This window comes from Oncorhynchus nerka, linkage group LG4, assembly GCF_034236695.1.
Source record: "Oncorhynchus nerka isolate Pitt River linkage group LG4, Oner_Uvic_2.0, whole genome shotgun sequence".
NCBI lineage: Eukaryota > Metazoa > Chordata > Actinopteri > Salmoniformes > Salmonidae > Oncorhynchus > Oncorhynchus nerka.
This window is the reverse complement of record NC_088399.1, coordinates 10,914,073-10,936,302: the sequence shown is the minus strand read 5'-3', so window position 1 is coordinate 10,936,302 and position 22,230 is coordinate 10,914,073. Positions and strand designations below refer to the sequence as shown.

General features: G+C 45.0%; 1 long non-coding RNA gene across 1 annotated transcript; it reads left to right on the top strand.

The window, feature by feature from the left end:
• The first annotated feature begins 13,353 nt into the window (after positions 1-13,353).
• On the top strand, positions 13,354-16,889 carry LOC135570738 (uncharacterized). Its single transcript, XR_010463589.1, has 2 exons — positions 13,354-13,859; positions 15,581-16,889. It is a non-coding gene; the product is annotated as an uncharacterized LOC135570738 (long non-coding RNA).
• Positions 16,890-22,230: the final 5,341 nt, after the last annotated feature.

The window sequence follows — 22,230 nt, the reverse complement described above, 5'->3', positions numbered from 1 at the left end:
TACAGGGGGTTCCAGCTAAAGAGTCAATATACAGGGGGTACCGGTACAGAGTCAATATACAGGGGTACCGGTACAGAGTCAATATACAGGGGGTACCGGTACAGAGTCAATATACAGGGGTACCGGTACAGAGTCAATATACAGGGGGTACCGGTACAGAGTCAATATACAGGGGTACAGGTACCAAGTTAATGTGGAGGCTATATACAGGGGGTACCGGTACAGAGTCAATATACAGGGGGTACCATTACAGAGTCAATATACAGGGGGTTCCAGTACAGAGTCAATATACAGGGGCTACCGGTACAGAGTCAATATACAGGGGGTACCGGTACAGAGTCAATATACAGGGGTACCGGTACAGATTCAACATACAGGGGGTACCGGTACAGAGTCAATATACAGGGGGTACCGGTACAGAGTCAATATACAGGGGGTTCCAGTACAGAGTCAATATACAAGGGGTACCGGTACAGAGTCAATATACAGGGGGTTCCAGTACAGAGTCAATATACAGGGGGTACCATTACAGAGTCAATATACAGGGGGTTCCAGTACAGAGTCAATATACAGGGGCTACCGGTACAGAGTCAATATACAGGGGGTACCGGTACAGAGTCAATATACAGGGGTACCGGTACAGAGTCAACATACAGGGGGTACCTGTAAAGAGTCAATATACAGGGGGTACCGGTACATAGTCAATATACAGGGGGTACATTACATTTACATTTACATTTACATTTAAGTCATTTAGCAGACGCTCTTATCCAGAGCGACTTACAAATTGGTGCATTCACCTTATGACATCCAGTGGAACAGCCACTTTACAATAGTGCATCTAAATCTTTTAAGGGGGGGTGAGAAGGATTACTTTATCCTATCCTAGGTATTCCTTAAAGAGGTGGGGTTTCAGGTGTCTCCGGAAGGTGGTGATTGACTCCGCTGTCCTGGCGTCGTGAGGGAGTTTGTTCCACCATTGGGGGGCCAGAGCAGCGAACAGTTTTGACTGGGCTGAGCGGGAACTGTACTTCCTCAGTGGTAGGGAGTCGAGCAGGCCAGAGGTGGATGAACGCAGTGCCCTTGTTTGGGTGTAGGGCCTGATCAGAGCCTGGAGGTACTGAGGTGCCGTTCCCCTCACAGCTCCGTAGGCAAGCACCATGGTCTTGTAGCGGATGCGAGCTTCAACTGGAAGCCAGTGGAGAGAGCGGAGGAGCGGGGTGACGTGAGAGAACTTGGGAAGGTTGAACACCAGACGGGCTGCGGCGTTCTGGATGAGTTGTAGGGGTTTAATGGCACAGGCAGGGAGCCCAGCCAACAGCGAGTTGCAGTAATCCAGACGGGAGATGACAAGTGCCTGGATTAGGACCTGCGCCGCTTCCTGTGTGAGGCAGGGTTGTACTCTGCGGATGTTGTAGAGCATGAACCTACAGGAACGGGCCACCGCCTTGATGTTATTTGAGAACGACAGGGTGTTGTCCAGGATCACGCCAAGGTTCTTAGCGCTCTGGGAGGAGGACACAATGGAGTTGTCAACCGTGATGGCGAGATCATGGAACGGGCAGTCCTTCCCGGGAGGAAGAGCAGCTCCGTCTTGCCGAGGTTCAGCTTGAGGTGGTGATCCGTCATCCACACTGATATGTCTGCCAGACATGCAGAGATGCGATTCGCCACCTGGTCATCAGAAGGGGGAAAGGAGAAGATTAATTGTGTGTCGTCTGCATAGCAATGATAGGAGAGACCATGTGAGGTTATGACAGAGCCAAGTGACTTGGTGTATAGCGAGAATAGGAGAGGGCCTAGAACAGAGCCCTGGGGACACCAGTGGTGAGAGCATGTGGTGAGGAGACAGATTCTCGCCACGCCACCTGGTAGGAGCGACCTGTCAGGTAGGACGCAATCCAAGCGTGGGCCGCGCCGGAGATGCCCAACTCGGAGAGGGTGGAGAGGAGGATCTGATGGTTCACAGTATCGAAGGCAGCCGATAGGTCTAGAAGGATGAGAGCAGAGGAGAGAGAGTTAGCTTTAGCAGTGCGGAGCGCCTCCGTGATACAGAGAAGAGCAGTCTCAGTTGAATGACTAGTCTTGAAACCTGACTGATTTGGATCAAGAAGGTCATTCTGAGAGAGATAGCGGGAGAGCTGGCCAAGGACGGCACGTTCAAGAGTTTTGGAGAGAAAAGAAAGAAGGGATACAGGTCTGTAGTTGTTGACATCGGAGGGATCGAGTGTAGGTTTTTTCAGAAGGGGTGCAACTCTCGCTCTCTTGAAGACGGAAGGGACGTAGCCAGCGGTCAGGGATGAGTTGATGAGCGAGGTGAGGTAAGGGAGAAGGTCTCCGGAAATGGTCTGGAGAAGAGAGGAGGGGATAGGGTCAAGCGGGAAGGTTGTTGGGCGGCCGGCCGTCACAAGACGACGAGATTTCATCTGGAGAGAGAGGGGAGAAAGAGGTCAGAGCACAGGGTAGGGCAGTGTGAGCAGAACCAGCGGTGTCGTTTGACTTAGCAAACGAGGATCGGATGTCGTCGACCTTCTTTTCAAAATGGTTGACGAAGTCATCAGCAGAGAGGGAGGAGGGGGGGGGGGAGGAGGATTCAGGAGGGAGGAGAAGGTGGCAAAGAGCTTCCTAGGGTTAGAGGCAGATGCTTGGAATTTAGAGTGGTAGAAAGTGGCTTTCGCAGCAGAGACAGAAGAGGAAAATGTAGAGAGGAGGGAGTGAAAGGATGCCAGGTCCGCAGGGAGGCGAGTTTTCCTCCATTTCCGCTCGGCTGCCCGGAGCCCTGTTCTGTGAGCTCGCAATGAGTTGTCGAGCCACGGAGCGGGAGGGGAGGACCGAGCCGGCCTGGAGGATAGGGGATATAGAGAGTCAAAGGATGCAGAAAGGGAGGAGAGGAGGGTTGAGGAGGCAGAATCAGGAGATAGGTTGGAGAAGGTTTGAGCAGAGGGAAGAGATGATAGGATGGAAGAGGAGAGAGTAGCGGGGAGAGAGAGCGAAGGTTGGGACGGCGCGATACCATCCGAGTAGGGGCAGTGTGGGAAGTGTTGGATGAGAGCGAGAGGGAAAAGGATACAAGGTAGTGGTCGGAGACTTGGAGGGGAGTTGCAATGAGGTTAGTGGAAGAACAGCATCTAGTAAAGATGAGGTTGAGAGTATTGCCTGCCTTGTGAGTAGGGGGGGAAGGTGAGAGGGTGAGGTCAAAAGAGGAGAGGAGTGGAAAGAAGGAGGCAGAGAGGAATGAGTCAAAGGTAGACGTGGGGAGGTTAAAGTCGCCCAGAACTGTGAGAGGTGAGCCGTCCTCAGGAAAGGAGCTTATCAAGGCATCAAGCTCATTGATGAACTCTCCGAGGGAACCTGGAGGGCGATAAATGATAAGGATGTTAAGGGTACCGGTACAGAGTCAATATACAGGGGGTACCGGTACAGAGTCAATATACAGGGGGTACCGGTACAGAGTCAATATACAGGGGGTACCGGTACAGAGTCAATATACAGGGGGTACCGGTACAGAGTCAATATACAAGGGGTACCGGTACAGAGTCAATATACAGGGGGTACCGGTACAGAGTCAATATACAGGGGGTACCGGTACAGAGTCAATATACAGGGGGTACCGGTACAGAGTCAATATACAGGGGTACCGGTACAGAGTCAATATACAGGGGGTACCGGTACAGAGTCAATATACAGGGGTACAGGTACCAAGTTAATGTGGAGGCTATATACAGGGGGTACCGGTACAGAGTCAATATACAGGGGGTACCAGTACAGAGTCAATATACAGGGGGTTCCAGTACAGAGTCAATATACAGGGGGTACCGGTACAGAGTCAATATACAGGGGTTCCAGCTAAAGAGTCAATATACAGGGGGTACCGGTACAGAGTCAATATACAGGGGGTTCCAGTACAGAGTCAATATACAGGGGGTACCGGTACAGAGTCAATATACAGGGGGTACCGGTACAGAGTCAATATACAGGGGTACCGGTACAGAGTCAACATACAGGGTGTACCGGTACAGAGTCAATATACAGGGGTTCCAGTACAGAGTCAATATACAGGGGGTACCGGTACAGAGTCAATATACAGGGGGTACCGGTACAGAGTCAATATACAGGGGGTACCGGTTCAGAGTCAATATACAGGGGGTTCCAGCTAAAGAGTCAATATACAGGGGGTACCGGTACAGAGTCAATATACAGGGGGTTCCAGTACAGAGTCAATATACAGGGGGTACCGGTACAGAGTCAATATACAGGGAGTACCGGTACAGAGTCAATATACAGGGGTACCGGTACAGAGTCAACATACAGGGTGTACCGGTACAGAGTCAATATACAGGGGGTTCCAGTACAGAGTCAATATACAGGGGGTACCGGTACAGAGTCAATATACAGGGGGTACCGGTACAGAGTCAATATACAGGGGGTACCGGTTCAGAGTCAATATACAGGGGGTACCGGTACAGAGTCAATATACAGGGGGTACCGGTACAGAGTCAATATACAGGGGGTACCGGTACAGAGACAATATACAGGGGTTCCAGTACAGAGTCAATATACAGGGGGTACCGGTACAGAGTCAATATACAGGGGGTTCCAGTTAAAGAGTCAATATACAGGGGGTACCGGTACAGAGTCAATATACAGGGGGTACCGGTACAGAGTCAATATACAGGGGTACCGGTACAGAGTCAATATACAGGGGGTACTGGTACAGAGTCAATATACAGGGGTTCCAGTACAGAGTCAATATACAAGGGGTACCGGTACAGAGTCAATATACAGGGGGTACCGGTACAGAGTCAATATACAGGGGGTACCGGTACAGAGTCAATATACAGGGGGTTCCAGCTAAAGAGTCAATATACAGGGGGTACCGGTACAGAGTCAATATACAGGGGGTTCCAGTACAGAGTCAATATACAGGGGGTACCGGTACAGAGTCAATATACAGGGGTACAGGTACCGAGTTAATGTGGAGGCTATATACAGAGGGTACCGATACAGAGTCAATATACAGGGGGTTTCAGTACAGAGTCAATATACAGGGGGTACAGGTACAGAGTCAATATACAGGGTACAGGTACCGAGTTAATGTGGAGGCTATATACATAGGGTACCGATACAGAGTCAATATACAGGGGTTCCAGTACAGAGTCAATATACAGGGGGTACCGGTACAGAGTCAATATACAGGGGTACAGGTACCGAGTTAATGTGGAGGCTATATACAGAGGGTACCGATACAGAGTCAATATACAGGGGGTTCCAGTACAGAGTCAATATACAGGGGGTACCGGTACAGAGTCAATATACAGGGGGTACCGGTACAGAGTCAATATACAGGGGTACCGGTTCAGAGTCAATATACAGGGGTACCGGTACAGAGTCAATATACAGGGGGTACCGGTACAGAGTCAATATACAGGGGGTACCGGTACAGAGTCAATATACAGGGGGTTCCAGTACAGAGTCAATATACAGGGGGTACCGGTACAGAGTCAATATACAGGGGGTTCCAGCTAAAGAGTCAATATACAGGGGGTACCGGTACAGAGTCAATATACAGGGGGTTCCAGTACAGAGTCAATATACAGGGGGTACCGGTACAGAGTCAATATACAGGGAGTACCGGTACAGAGTCAATATACAGGGGTACCGGTACAGAGTCAACATACAGGGTGTACCGGTACAGAGTCAATATACAGGGGGTACCGGTACAGAGTCAATATACAGGGGGTACCGGTACAGAGTCAATATACAGGGGGTACCAATATACAGGGGTTCCAGTACAGAGTCAATATACAGGGGGTACCGGTACAGAGTCAATATACAGGGGTACCGGTACAGAGTCAATATACAGGGGGTACCGGTACAGAGTCAATATACAGGGGGTTCCAGTACAGAGTCAATATACAGGGGGTACCGGTACAGAGTCAATATACAGGGGGTTCCAGTTAAAGAGTCAATATACAGGGGGTACCGGTACAGAGTCAATATACAGGGGGTACCGGTACAGAGTCAATATACAGGGGGTACCGGTACAGAGTCAATATACAGGGGTACCGGTACAGAGTCAATATACAGGGGGTACTGGTACAGAGTCAATATACAGGGGGTTCCAGTACAGAGTCAATATACAAGGGGTACCGGTACAGAGTCAATATACAGGGGGTACCGGTACAGAGTCAATATACAGGGGGTACCGGTACAGAGTCAATATACAGGGGGTTCCAGCTAAAGAGTCAATATACAGGGGGTACCGGTACAGAGTCAATATACAGGGGGTTCCAGTACAGAGTCAATATACAGGGGGTACCGGTACAGAGTCAATATACAGGGGTACAGGTACCGAGTTAATGTGGAGGCTATATACAGAGGGTACCGATACAGAGTCAATATACAGGGGGTTTCAGTACAGAGTCAATATACAGGGGGTACAGGTACAGAGTCAATATACAGGGGTACAGCTACCGAGTTAATGTGGAGGCTATATACAGAGGGTACCGATACAGAGTCAATATACAGGGGGTTCCAGTACAGAGTCAATATACAGGGGGTACCGGTACAGAGTCAATATACAGGGGGTACCGGTACAGAGTCAATATACAGGGGGTACCGGTTCAGAGTCAATATACAGGGGGTACCGGTACAGAGTCAATATACAGGGGGTACCGGTACAGAGTCAATATACAGGGGGTACCGGTACAGAGTCAATATACAGGGGGTTCCAGTACAGAGTCAATATACAGGGGGTACCGGTACAGAGTCAATATACAGGGGGTTCCAGTTAAAGAGTCAATATACAGGGGGTACCGGTACAGAGTCAATATACAGGGGGTACCGGTACAGAGTCAATATACAGGGGTACCGGTACAGAGTCAATATACAGGGGGTACTGGTACAGAGTCAATATACAGGGGGTACCGGTACAGAGTCAATATACAGGGGGTACCGGTACAGAGTCAATATACAGGGGGTTCCAGCTAAAGAGTCAATATACAGGGGGTACCGGTACAGAGTCAATATACAGGGGGTTCCAGTACAGAGTCAATATACAGGGGGTACCGGTACAGAGTCAATATACAGGGGTACAGGTACCGAGTTAATGTGGAGGCTATATACAGAGGGTACCGATACAGAGTCAATATACAGGGGGTTTCAGTACAGAGTCAATATACAGGGGGTACAGGTACAGAGTCAATATACAGGGGTACAGGTACCGAGTTAATGTGGAGGCTATATACATAGGGTACCGATACAGAGTCAATATACAGGGGGTTTCAGTACAGAGTCAATATACAGGGGTACCGGTACAGAGTCAATATACAGGGGGTACTGGTACAGAGTCAATATACAGGGGGTACCGGTACAGAGTCAATATACAGGGGGTACCGGTACAGAGTCAATATACAGGGGGTTCCAGCTAAAGAGTCAATATACAGGGGGTACCGGTACAGAGTCAATATACAGGGGGTTCCAGTACAGAGTCAATATACAGGGGGTACCGGTACAGAGTCAATATACAGGGGTACAGGTACCGAGTTAATGTGGAGGCTATATACAGAGGGTACCGATACAGAGTCAATATACAGGGGGTTTCAGTACAGAGTCAATATACAGGGGGTACAGGTACAGAGTCAATATACAGGGGTACAGGTACCGAGTTAATGTGGAGGCTATATACATAGGGTACCGATACAGAGTCAATATACAGGGGGTTCCAGTACAGAGTCAATATACAGGGGGTACCGGTACAGAGTCAATATACAGGGGTACAGGTACCGAGTTAATGTGGAGGTTATATACAGAGGGTACCGATACAGAGTCAATATACAGGGGGTTCCAGTACAGAGTCAATATACAGGGGGTACCGGTACAGAGTCAATATACAGGGGGTACCGGTACAGAGTCAATATACAGGGGGTACCGGTTCAGAGTCAATATACAGGGGGTACCGGTACAGAGTCAATATACAGGGGGTACCGGTACAGAGTCAATATACAGGGGGTACCGGTACAGAGTCAATATACAGGGGGTTCCAGTACAGAGTCAATATACAGGGGGTACCGGTACAGAGTCAATATACAGGGGGTTCCAGCTAAAGAGTCAATATACAGGGGGTACCGGTACAGAGTCAATATACAGGGGGTTCCAGTACAGAGTCAATATACAGGGGGTTCCAGTACAGAGTCAATATACAGGGGGTACCGGTACAGAGTCAATATACAGGGGTACAGGTACCGAGTTAATGTGGAGGTTATATACAGAGGGTACCGATACAGAGTCAATATACAGGGGGTTCCAGTACAGAGTCAATATACAGGGGGTACCGGTACAGAGTCAATATACAGGGGGTTCCAGTACAGAGTCAATATACAGGGGGTACCGGTACAGAGTCAATATACAGGGGGTTCCAGTTAAAGAGTCAATATACAGGGGGTACCGGTACAGAGTCAATATACAGGGGGTACCGGTACAGAGTCAATATACAGGGGGTACCGGTACAGAGTCAATATACAGGGGTACCGGTACAGAGTCAATATACAGGGGGTACTGGTACAGAGTCAATATACAGGGGGTTCCAGTACAGAGTCAATATACAAGGGGTACCGGTACAGAGTCAATATACAGGGGGTACCGGTACAGAGTCAATATACAGGGGTACAGGTACCGAGTTAATGTGGAGGTTATATACAGAGGGTACCGATACAGAGTCAATATACAGGGGGTTCCAGTACAGAGTCAATATACAGGGGGTACCGGTACAGAGTCAATATACAGGGGGTACCGGTACAGAGTCAATATACAGGGGGTACCGGTTCAGAGTCAATATACAGGGGGTACCGGTACAGAGTCAATATACAGGGGGTAAAGAGTCAATATACAGGGGGTACAGTACAGAGTCAATATACAGGGGGTTCCAGTACAGAGTCAATATACAGGGGGTTCCAGTACAGAGTCAATATACAGGGGGTACCGGTACAGAGTCAATATACAGGGGGTTCCAGCTCAGAGTCAATATACAGGGGGTACCGGTACAGAGTCAATATACAGGGGTTCAATAGTACAGAGTCAATATACAGGGGGTTCCAGTACAGAGTCAATATACAGGGGGTTCCAGTACAGAGTCAATATACAGGGGGTACCGGTACAGAGTCAATATACAGGGGGTACCCAGAGTTCAGAGTCAATATACGGGGGTACCGGTACAGAGTCAATATACAGGGGGTACCGGTACAGAGTCAATATACAGGGGGTACCGGTACAGAGTCAATATACAGGGGGTTCCAGTACAGAGTCAATATACAGGGGGTACCGGTACAGAGTCAATATACAGGGGGTTCCAGTTAAAGAGTCAATATACAGGGGGTACCGGTACAGAGTCAATATACAGGGGGTACCGGTACAGAGTCAATATACAGGGGTACCGGTACAGAGTCAATATACAGGGGTACCGGTACAGAGTCAATATACAGGGGGTACTGGTACAGAGTCAATATACAGGGGGTTCCAGTACAGAGTCAATATACAAGGGGTACCGGTACAGAGTCAATATACAGGGGGTACCGGTACAGAGTCAATATACAGGGGGTACCGGTACAGAGTCAATATACAGGGGGTTCCAGCTAAAGAGTCAATATACAGGGGGTACCGGTACAGAGTCAATATACAGGGGGTTCCAGTACAGAGTCAATATACAGGGGGTACCGGTACAGAGTCAATATACAGGGGTACAGGTACCGAGTTAATGTGGAGGCTATATACAGAGGGTACCGATACAGAGTCAATATACAGGGGGTTTCAGTACAGAGTCAATATACAGGGGGTACAGGTACAGAGTCAATATACAGGGGTACAGGTACCGAGTTAATGTGGAGGCTATATACAGAGGGTACCGATACAGAGTCAATATACAGGGGGTTCCAGTACAGAGTCAATATACAGGGGGTACCGGTACAGAGTCAATATACAGGGGTACAGGTACCGAGTTAATGTGGAGGCTATATACAGAGGGTACCGATACAGAGTCAATATACAGGGGGTTCCAGTACAGAGTCAATATACAGGGGGTACCGGTACAGAGTAAATGTGGAGGCTATATACAGGGGGTACCGGTACAGAGTCAATGTGGAGGCTATATACAGGGGGTACCGGTACTGAGTCAATGTGGAGGTTAAACACATAGTCAATGCAATGTGGAGGATAAATACACGGGGTACATGTACCGAGTCAAGCTGCGATAGTGGAGGTAATTTGTAAAGTAACTATGTATAGATAATAAACAGTGAGTAGCAGCATTGTAAAAACAAAGGAGAGGGGGGGGGTCAATGTACACAACTGTCTTGGTGTGTTCGGATCATGGTAGTTTGTTGGTGATGTGGACACCAAGGAACTTGATACTCTTGACCTGCTGCACTTCAGTCCCGTCGATGTTAATGGGGGCCATTATAGTCCACGATCAGCTCCTTTGTCTTGCTCACGTTGAGAGAGAGGTTGTTGTCCTGGCACCACACTGCCATGTCTCTGATCTCCTCCCTATAAGCTGACTTGTCGTTGTCGGTCATCAGGCCTACCACTGTTGTGTCGTCAGCAAACTTAATGATGGTGTTGGAGTCGTGCTTGGCCACACAGTCATGGGTGAACAGAGAGTACAGGAGGGGACTAAGCACGCACCCCTGAGGAGTCCCAGTGTTGAGGAACAGAGTGGCAGATATGTTGTTGTCTACTCTTACCACCTGGGGGCAGCTCGTTTGGAAGTCCAGGATCCAGTTGCAGAGGGAGGTGTTTAGTCGTGGGCACTAGGTGTTGAACGCTGAGCTGTAGTCAATGAACATCATTCTCACATAGGTGTTCCTTTTGTCCAGGTGGGAAAGGGCAGTGTGGAGCGCAATTGAGATTACGTCATCTGTGGATCTGTTGGGGCGGTATGCGAATTGGAGTGGGTCTAGGGTTTCTGGCATGAGGGTGTTAATGTGGCGTCAACCTCCACCTCCACCGAGGCGTCAACCTCCACCACGAACTGACGGGACGGGTCCGGATGGATTAAGATGGGAGATGTAGTGAACCAATGCTTGAGGTCCAAGAACGCCCAGTCAATGAGCAGGAACTGCATAGACTCACTGTGATTACCTGACACTCTCAGGTTAATGGGAAACGTATTGTGTCAATAGAGCGCCCATCCAGCGCTCTGACATTCATGGGAATGGAGAGGCGTTGTGCGGGGATTCCCAGCTCCGGCACCAGGGTAGCGTCCATAAAGCTCTCGTCGGCCCCAGAGTTAATGATCACCCAGAGAGATTTGGACTGGTCACCCCATAACAGGATGGCATGGAGAGGAATACGAGTTTTGGAAGATGGGAAACTCCCCATATGGCTCACCAGCGTACTAGTACCTACTTGATGAGCCAGGTCTTTTAATGGACAGGTAGATCTGTAATGTCCTGATGTTCCACAATACAGACAACTCTTGGTGCTCAGTCTGTGTAAGCGTTCAACAGGAGACAATCTGGCCCTGCCCAGTTGCATGGGCTCCGGAGGAAGCAAGTAGACAGCCCTCCGAGGGGACTCGGGTGACAAGTCTTCTCCCGGAGACTTCCGGGATTCCTCGGAGGCGAGGTGGGCGATGTGGACGAGCGAGTGGGACCGGATCAGACCTGCAGTGAAAGCGCGGTCATGGCATTCCGCCAAGGTTTGGAGTCTTTCCATATGATCTTGAAGTACTTCCTCGTGTCTACCAATGGTGACTCCTTGGACGGAGAAGCTGGTCTGAGTCTGCTGGTTCAGTCATGGCCAGTTCATACTATCACAACTCAGTATATGACCCAGATGCAGACACAGGATTGAGATGGTTCTGTTCTCAGATAATTTATTATAGGCAAAGGGCAGGTCGAGGACAGGCAGAGGTTCGTAACCACTTCAGAGTCCGACAGGTACAGGACGGCAGACAGACTTAGAGTCAGGGCAGGCAGAAGTTCACAAACCAGGTCAGAATCAGGCAGGTACAGAACGGCAGGCAGGTTCAGAGTCAGGGCAGGCAGAAGTTCACAAACCAGGTCAGAATCAGGCAGGTTCAGAGTCAGGGCAGGCAGAAAGGTCAGAACCGGAAAGGCTAGAAACAAAAACTAGAGAGCATGGGGAAAACAGGCAACACGCTGGGATGACCTGACAGAACAAGACGAACTGGTAACAGACCAACAGAAAACGGCAGGTTTAAGTACACAGGGATAATGGAGGAAAATGGGAGACGCCTGGTGGGTGTTGGAGACAAGCACAAGACAGGTGAAACAGATCAGGGTGTGACATGTTTAGGATTCAAGCCCTCTCAAGCAGCCTAATACATACTCTTCAGTAGAATAATGGACTTGTGTCCGGCTATTAACGTAATGTATACACAGTATATACACTACCAGTCAAACGTTTGGACCCACCTACTCATTCAAAGGTTTTTATTTATTTTGACTATTTTCTACATTGTAGAATAATAGTGAAGACATCAAAACTATGAAATAACACATGCAATCATGTAGTAACAAAAAAAGTGTTAAACAAATCAAAGTATATTTTATATCTGAGATTCTTCAAAGTAGCCACCCTTTGCCTTGATGACAGCTTCGCATACTCTTGGCATTCTCTCAACCAGCTTCATGAGGTAGTCACCTGGAATGCATTTCAATTAACAGGTGTGCATTGTTAAAAGTTACTTTGTGGAATTTCTTTCATTCTTAATGTGTTTGAGCCAATCAGTTGCGTTGTGACAAGGTAAGTAAAAGACCAAGTCCATATTATGGCAAGAACAGCTCAAATAAGCAAAGAGAAATGACAGTCCATCATTACTTTTAAGGGGAATGGAAACACTAGGAATTAAATCTATGCAAAGAGATGTATTCAATCCACTAATACTAAACATATGCATTTAACCTTAAAAACATATCTATATTTAGTATTTTGATCATTGACAAGGTTTTTTTCAGCTATGGTCAGCGGCATTTTAAATTACCATAGTAACAACTGATGCCAGTGCGTCTGTAATGAGTCCTGTGTGTAGCTGGTGAGAGAGTCAGGCGCAGGACAGCAGATACGAGTAAAAACGTGCTCTACTCAAAAAAGGCAAATATACAAAGAAACATCTTAGCACACACAGACGAACCGAAATATACAATGAATAATCACTCCCAAAAACCATGTGGGGAACAGAGGGTTAAATAATGAACAAGTGTTTGTGGGATTGACAACAGGTTTGTGAAACAAAGACAAAACAAATGGAAAATGAAAAGTGGATCGGGAGTAGCTAGAAAGCCGGTGAAGTCGACCGCCGAACGCCGCCCGAACAAGGAGAGGGACCAACTTCGGCAGAAGTTGTGACAGCGTCACTGTCAGGAATCAGCAAATTGTCTGTGGTATCGAAGAGAGTGAGGTTAGGTGCGTACAAGGAAGATGGCAACAACAAGTAGTAATTCAAACATGAACTGTATTATGCCAGGCTGTAGAAAGTGGCTCCAAAAAAATCCCTTGGTAAGCTACCATCGGCTGCCCAAGGACCCACAACTTTTGAAGAAGTGGCTCCATGTCCTGAAGAGGAAGGACGTGCCAGCTCGAGCTAGCGGGATCAGCAGCCAGCACTTTGCGGATGATCAGCAGCCCATCTTCCTTCGCAATGAAGGGCACTTCCGATGCGGAAACCAGGAGTTTCCAAATGGAAGAGTCATAGGACTATGTTGAAGCGCTTTGCTTGCCCCTCCATGTTTAAGGGTTATGGTGTAGGGGTTACCGACCGACCATCATCAACATTGCTGACTTCAGAGTCTAGCAAAAGCCGGACTGAACGAAGGTGGCGACGGGAGTCAATGGAGCCTGAGGTAACGTTAACCGGTCATGAGTCATGACTGTTGTTGGACTAGGCTAGGATTAGACACTGGACAACTTTGTTTCAACTCTAGTTGAAGGTAACTAGCTAATTGCGTCTGAAGGGTTTTGTGTAACAACCTCCCAGCAACTACGTTAGCAAGCAACTCAACAGCAACTAAGTTAGCAAGCAACTCAATAGCAACTAATGTTAGCAAGCAACTCAATAGTAACTAACGTTAGCAAGCAACTCAACAGCAACTAATTTTAGCAAGCAACTCAATAGCAACTAACGTTAGCAAGCAATTCCACACAGTTTCTCTGTGTAGCCCTATTATTAGGTAGTTACTGTAGCTAGCTTCCACCTCAGATAGTCAAGTACTGTAATAGTTACTGTAGCTAGCTTCCACCTCAGATAGTCAAGTACTGTAATAGTTACTGTAGCTAGCTTCCACCTCAGATAGTCAAGTACTGTAATAGTTGCTGTAGCTAGCTTCCACCTCAGATAGTCAAGTACTGTAATAGTTACTGTAGCTAGCTTCCACCTCAGATAGTCAAGTACTGTAATAGTTACTGTAGCTAGCTTCCACCTCAGATAGTCAATTACTGTAATAGTTACTGTAGCTAGCTTCCACCTCAGATAGTCAAGTACTGTAATAGTTACTGTTTGCTAGCTTCCACCTCAGATAGTCAAGTACTGTAATAGTTACTGTAGCTAGCTTCCACCTCAGATAGTCAAGTACTGTAATAGTTACTGTAGCTAGCTTCCACCTCAGATAGTCAAGTACTGTAATAGTTACTGTAGCTAGCTTCCACCTCAGATAGTCAAGTACTGTAATAGTTACTGTAGCTAGCTTCCACCTCAGATAGTCAAGTACTGTAATAGTTACCGTAGCTAGCTTCCACCTCAGATAGTCAAGTACTGTAATAGTTACTGTAGCTAGCTTCCACCTCAGATAGTCAAGTACTGTAATAGTTACTGTAGCTAGCTTCCACCTCAGATAGTCAAGTACTGTAATAGTTACTGTAGCTAGCTTCCACCTCAGATAGTCAAGTACTGTAATAGTTACTGTAGCTAGCTTCCACCTCAGATAGTCAAGTACTGTAATAGTTACTGTAGCTAGCTTCCACCTCAGATAGTCAAGTACTGTAATAGTTACCGTAGCTAGCTTCCACCTCAGATAGTCAAGTACTGTAATAGTTACTGTAGCTAGCTTCCACCTCAGATAGTCAAGTACTGTAATAGTTACTGTAGCTAGCTTCCACCTCAGATAGTCAAGTACTGTAATAGTTACTGTAGCTAGCTTCCACCTCAGATAGTTAAGTACTGTAATAGTTACTGTAGCTAGCTTCCACCTCAGATAGTCAAGTACTGTAATAGTTACTGTAGCTAGCTTCCACCTCAGATAGTCAAGTACTGTAATACATTTTGTTGACAGATTTGTTTTTGTAATGTTTTGTTAGCTCCACCTCATTTAGCTAGACTGAAGTTGGCATAGCTAATGTTTGCTGAAAAATAAATGTCCCTGTATTTGCTGTGTGTGTGTGTGTGTGTGTGTGTGTGTGTGTGTGTGTGTGTGTGTGTGTGTGTGTGTGTGTGTGTGTGTGTGTGTGTGTGTGTGTGTGTGTGTGTGTGTGTGTGTGTGTGGACATAGCATACAAGACAGGTAACTTGTTAACACCAACTGATATATTTGTGTTCAGTTGTCTTAACAAAGCATTTGTTTGTTTTCAGGATCACATCCGGCCATGATTGGAAGTCCCATAGGGCGGTGCACAATTGGCCCAGCATCGTCCAGGTTTGGCCGGGGTAGACCGTCATTGTAAATAATAATTTGTTCTTAACTGACTTGCCTAGTTAAATAAACGTTCAACAAAATTAATAAAATCATCCCTGAAAAGGTTTTCATCCTGGAGGAGACTGTGTAGGAAGAGGTAAAGAGGTAAAGGAGGTACATGCAAATCCATGTTATTTCTAAGGCTATTGTTTATTTCAGTCTGTCATCCCTGAGGACATTTTGGATATAAAATGGACAAAATACAATATTTGCAGTGATTCTTGATTATAACTATAGCCTAATAGATGCCTTAATTGTTTCTACCAACGGGAAAGTACAGTTAGTAGAGCATGCCAAATTGACCCGAGTGCTCCTGTGCTGTGGCGGAGAAGAGGTCCACCGGGACCATCACTAAAGAGCTCAAGGCCCAGCTAGACTGCGCTCACGGCCATCAGTATACAAGCGTGTCCAGCCACTATCTGCCACAGATGGATCTGACGGAGAGTAAGAATGAGATGAGTGAAGACCAGAACTCACTGTATGAATTGATTGATTGCTGAGCCGTGCTGTGCTGGATGCTGTGTATTCACTAACTGTCTGAGTGATGTGACATTTTTATAGTATCTGTAACATATTTTGGTGTGTATTTAAACTGCAATTTAACGTCATAAAGTGGCAATCAGCAGTAGAAACAATAACAAAGTGTCCTCACTGCTCCTCCTTCAGGGAAAATGCTTAGGGATCGGGGCTGGAGAAATGTAACCACTCTCAAATTCATAGAACTATAGATGCAAAGACTGACCATCCATCCATTTATAGTTTTAACCATGTTTTGAGGCTGCATTGTGTTTGTTGATATTTCCTTTGGTTACAAACGTTTAGAACTTTTATTTGGGGTTTGACAGTTGATCAAAGCTCACGAGGAATTTCTAAGTTAGATTCTTCAAGAATCCGTGGTTACATATCATAATTTTTATAAGTGCAACAAAATGGATGTAGTAACTGCTGATTGCCCCTTTAAGCTATGCCACTGTTGTTTGTCTATTGTGCATGAGGCAAAGACTTGCAATCACAAGCCTTTCATGTGGATCCTCTTTTTTGTTTCTTTGAAACTTGTAAAAACACCTTAATAACCCTGTAATTGGCTGTGTATTTTTTGTAATCCTGTTTCTATGATCTGTTTCCACTACCATGTAGCCGGGTTGCTTTGGATGAAGGTGTCTGCTAAATGGTATATATTATTAAAGTCTCCTTTGACTCTGCCAACTAGTTGCCCAGTGTATTTACTATTCCTTTCCAATAGATAGCAGCCAACGCTCGTTGAAGTCACTACTCTAGCGACAGGGACAGGGGGTTAGTGCAAAGCGCTGAAAGTCGTTTTATCTTCAAAGCAAGTTTATCTGGATTGCGCTTGAACCTGTTGTTATAGGAGGACAAGCTAACTAATACTGTTTTTACGTAAGGCGCAGGCATTAGGCATATGTCTTGAAAAAAGTTACAGGAGGCTTGATTCACTAAATCAACTGGTTTTATTCTAACTCAAACCCAATGTAAATGCCACTTGCATCTGGGTATGCTGCCTTATGGAAGAGACGACACACGCAGGGATGACATGCCTTACACCTTGTCCAATTCCCCCTTGTGCCCATAGGGTGAACTGGAGATAAGCTACCAGCCTTTATACTCTGCAAACAAAATCATTAAAACAAGTTAGTCTGATACCGAAACAAAATCACAATGGATTTATAATGAGCACGCCCCATTATTGGTTAGAATGAGATTTCATTAATCATTCGGGGTGGCAGGTAGCCTAGTGGTTAGAGCGTTGGGCCAATAACCGAAAGGTTTGCCAGATCGAATCCCTGAGCTGCCTAGGTAAACATCTGACGTTCTGCCCCTGAACAAGGCAGGTAACCCACTGTTCCTAGGCCATCATTGTAAATAAGAATTTGTTCTTCACTGACTTGCCTAGTTAAATAAAAAATGATGTCTTGAATTGAACTCTGGTTGTCTAATCAAAAGATGAATGCGTTACCATCATGCCAAACAACACATTATTATAGGTTAAGCAATATACCTCAGCATATAAGCATTCCTCATGAAGCTGGTAGAGAGAATGCCGAAAGTGTGCAAAGCTGTCATCAAGGCAAAGGCTAGCTACTTTGAAGAATCTAAAATATATTTTGATTTGTTTAACAGTTTTCTGGTTACTACATGATTCCATGTGTTATTTAATAGGTTGATGTCTTCACTATTATTCTACTATGTAGAAAATAGTAAAAATAAAGAAAGACCCTTGAATGAGTAGGTGTGTCCAAACTTTTGACTGGTACTATACATCATTGGCAGAGGTGTAAAGTACTTCAGTAAAAATACTTTAAAGTACTGCTTAAGTGGGTATTTTGGGGGGAATTTCTACTTTACCTTTTTTTTTTTTGATAACTTTTGCTTTTACTTCACTACATTCCTAAAGAAAATCATATACTTTTTACTCCGTACATTTTCCATGACACCCAAAAGTACTCGTTACATTTTGACAAGAAAATGGTCCAATTAGCACACTTATCAAGAGAACATCCCTGGTCATCTCTACTGCCTCTGATCTGGCGGACTCACTGAACACAAATGCTTCATTTGTAAATTATGTCTGAGTGTTGGAGTGTGCCCCTGGCTATCCGTCAATAAAAAATAAGGAAAATCGTGCCGTCTGGTTTGCTTAATATAAGGAATTTGAAATGGTTTATACTTTTACCTTTACGTTTGATACTTAAGTACAATTTAGCAATTCCATTTACTTTTGAAACTTAAGTATATTTAAAACAAAATACTTTTGGACTTTTACTCAAGTAGTATTTTACTGGGTGACTTTCAATTTTATTTGAGAAATGTTCTATTAAGGTATAGTTAAATAAAGATGAAATAAATTCAATTTAAAAATATTTACTTTAACTCAAGTAAATCACATTGTGGGAGAACAACCTCTGAGAGTATGAATTAGGCTCCGTGAGAAGGTTTGAACCCTAAGCAACACATTGTTTGAAGTACAATAGACCAACATAGCTACTGTGGAGTAGGCATGGTGGTGCTCGTGAATTTCCTTTCTTTTTCAGCTTCAGACCAATACCTTATATACTTATCACTTAAAATGTCATTTTTTGTTTTTAATAGTATTGTATGCACTGGTTCAGTTTTCACTTGTGATCACTGTGCAACAAATATTTCAACACTACATATTGGTTGGGTCTAAAATGGCACCCTATTCCTTATATTGTACACTACTTTTGACCAGAGACCTTTGGGCCCATTGTCACAACCTGTTCCTGTTAGAAATCAAAATGACTTAGTGAGCAGATATTTACATGCACTTATTCATTTTCTTCAACTCATAAGATTCCATAGTATCTCTGATTGGCATACATGACTGGTTTTACACACACGCACACACACAGACACTCTCACACACACACACACACAAACAGACACACGCACAAGCGCATGCAAGCACACATCACTTTCAGAAATATTGTGACAACAGTAACAAGGTATTTTATTTAACTTTCTCCTCCTATGTCTGTGTTAACTTGCAGTAGATTCCATAGTATCTCTGTGTTCAAGTGCAGTAGATTCTATAATATCTCTGCGTTAACGTGCAGTAGATTCCACAGTATCTCTGTGTTAACTTGCAGTAGATTCCAGAGTATCTCTGTGTTAAAACTTCTTCAGGATTGGTGGGTCCCCTACGGGATGGTTGAGCTAACGTAGGCTAATGCGATTAGCATGAGGTTGTGCGTAACAGGAACATTTCCCAGGACATAGACATATCTGATATTGTCAGAAAGCTTAAATTCTTGTTAATCCAATTGCACTGTCCAATTTACAGTAGCTGTGACAGTGAAATAAAACCATGCTATTGTTTGAGGAGAGTGCACAGTTTTGAACATGGAAAGATATTAATAAACAAATTATGCACATTTGACATTCTTGATACAACATATTTAACAGAAATGCAATGGTTCATTGGATCAGACTAAAACTTTGCACATACACTGCTGCCATCTAGTGGCCAATATCTATATCACACCTGGGATGGAATAATGCATTATGGCCTTCTCTTGCATTTCAAAGATGATGATAAGAATAAAAACTTTTTGGGTATGTCAGATTTGTTAGATTTGGGTCTGTCATTTTATGCGAAAATTGAAAAAAAGGGTCCGATCCTTAAAGGCTAAAATGCAGTAGATTCCATAGTATCTCTGTGTTAATGTGCAGTAGATTCCATAGTATCCCTGTGTTAATGTGCAGTATATTCCATAGTATCTCTGTGTTAACGTGCAGTAGATTCCATAGTATCTCTGTGTTTAACGTGCAGTAGATTCCATAGTATCTCTGTGTTAACGTGCAGTATATTCCATAGTATCCCTGTGTTAACGTGCAGTAGATTCCATAGTATCTCTGTGTTAACGTGCAGTAGATTCCATAGTATCTCTGTTAACGTGCAGTAGAGTGCATAATAGGCTATATCTGTGTTAACGTGCTGTTGCTGTCATATGCTCGTGCAAACTGTTATGAATGACAAAGTGCAGTGCTTCCAGTGCGTAATGAGTGGGTAATGAGTGGGTGATGAGTGGGTAATGAGTGGGTGATGAGTGGGTAATGAGTGGGTGATGAGTGGGTAATGAGTGGGTAATGAGTGGGTAATGAGTGCGTAATGAGTGGGTAATGAGTGGGTAATGAGTGGGTAATGCTTTACTTGTCAATGAGTTACAGTACATACTCAATATGTACATTCTCCATATGTTTGATAAGCGACAAGCACAAACAGACACACGCACAAACAGACACACGCACAAACAGACACACGCACAAACAGACACAAGCACAAACAGACACACGCACAAACAGACACAAGCACAAACAGACACACGCACAAACAGACACACGCACAAACAGACACACGCACAAACAGACACACGCACAAACAGACACACGCACAAACAGACACACGCACAAACAGACACAAGCACAAACAGACACACGCACAAACAGACACAAGCACAAACAGACACACGCACAAACAGACACACGCACAAACAGACACACGCACAAACAGACACACGCACAAACAGACACACGCACAAGCGCATGCAAGCACACATCACTTTCAGAAATTTTGTGACAACAACCTTAACAAGTTATTTTATTTAACTTTCTCCTCCTATATCTGTGTTAACTTGCAGTAGATTCCATAGTATCTCTGTGTTAATGTGCAGTAGATTCCATAGTATCTCTGTGTTAATGTGCAGTAGATTCCATAGTATCCCTGTGTTAATGTGCAGTATATTCCATAGTATCACTGTGTTAACGTGCAGTAGATTCCATAGTATCTCTGTGTTAATGTGCAGTAGATTCCATAGTATCTCTGTTAACGTGCAGTAGAGTCCATAATAGGCTATATCTGTGTTAACGTGCTGTTGCTGTCATATGCTCGTGCAAACTGTTATGAATGACAAAGTGCAGTGCTTCCAGTGCGTAATGAGTGGGTAATGAGTGGGTAATGAGTGGGTAATGAGTGGGTAATGAGTGCGTAATGAGTGCGTAATGAGTGGGTAATGAGTGGGTAATGAGTGGGTAATGAATGGGTAATGAGTGCGTAATGAGTGCGTAATGAGTGGGTAATGAGTGGGTAATGAGTGCGTAATGAGTGGGTAATGAGTGGGTAATGAGTGGGTAATGCTTTACTTGTCAATGAGTTACAGTACATACTCAATATGTACATTCTCCATATGTTTGATAAGCAAGTGAGGATGTTTGTAATTGTTGACAGTTGTATCTGCTGAACTTTGGCATTAACATATTTTGAGTGTGTTCAGTGGGCATTACATGTTCCAAGCTAAATGTGTATGAATAGCACCCCAGCTGTGACTTCCTGAGTTGTGCAGTCAATGTCGCCTGATTGGGATACATGGCTGGTTACACACACACACACACACACACCACACACACACACACACACACACACACACACACACACACACACACACACACACACACACCCCCCCCCCCCCACACACACACACACACACACACACAACAGTTTAAGTTATTTTGTGACAACAACAGTAACAGGGTATTTTTGGTGGAAGTATTAAAGACTTTTGCAGCTGTCCGACTATCGAAGATTACGTTTTTACATTCAATTCCTTTCAATTACATTTTGTTATGAATTCGTTTTTTGTTAACAACAATCAAGTACCTTCAGCATTCGACTGTCTGTCACTGTGAATAAGTCTAGAACTACATAAGTATGGAGTATAAAGTGCTGTACATTAATGCATAGGTATGGTATGACCAATATCAAGACTGTCTTGAATCTGATTCATTTGAGAAAAAAAAACAGATTTACAAAATGAAAAAAAAATGAAGCAACATATTGTAAAAATCTTTTATCTAAATTGAGAGCAAATGCATTTAATTTCACTTGGCTTCAGCATCAATTCTTCACACTTTACTTTTCAACTGCTCTCATTATTGTTCACGTTAAGTCACTACATTAATAAGCAAATTCACTCTGGTCAGTGTTTCAGATTAAAAAAGGGAAGTAAAGTCA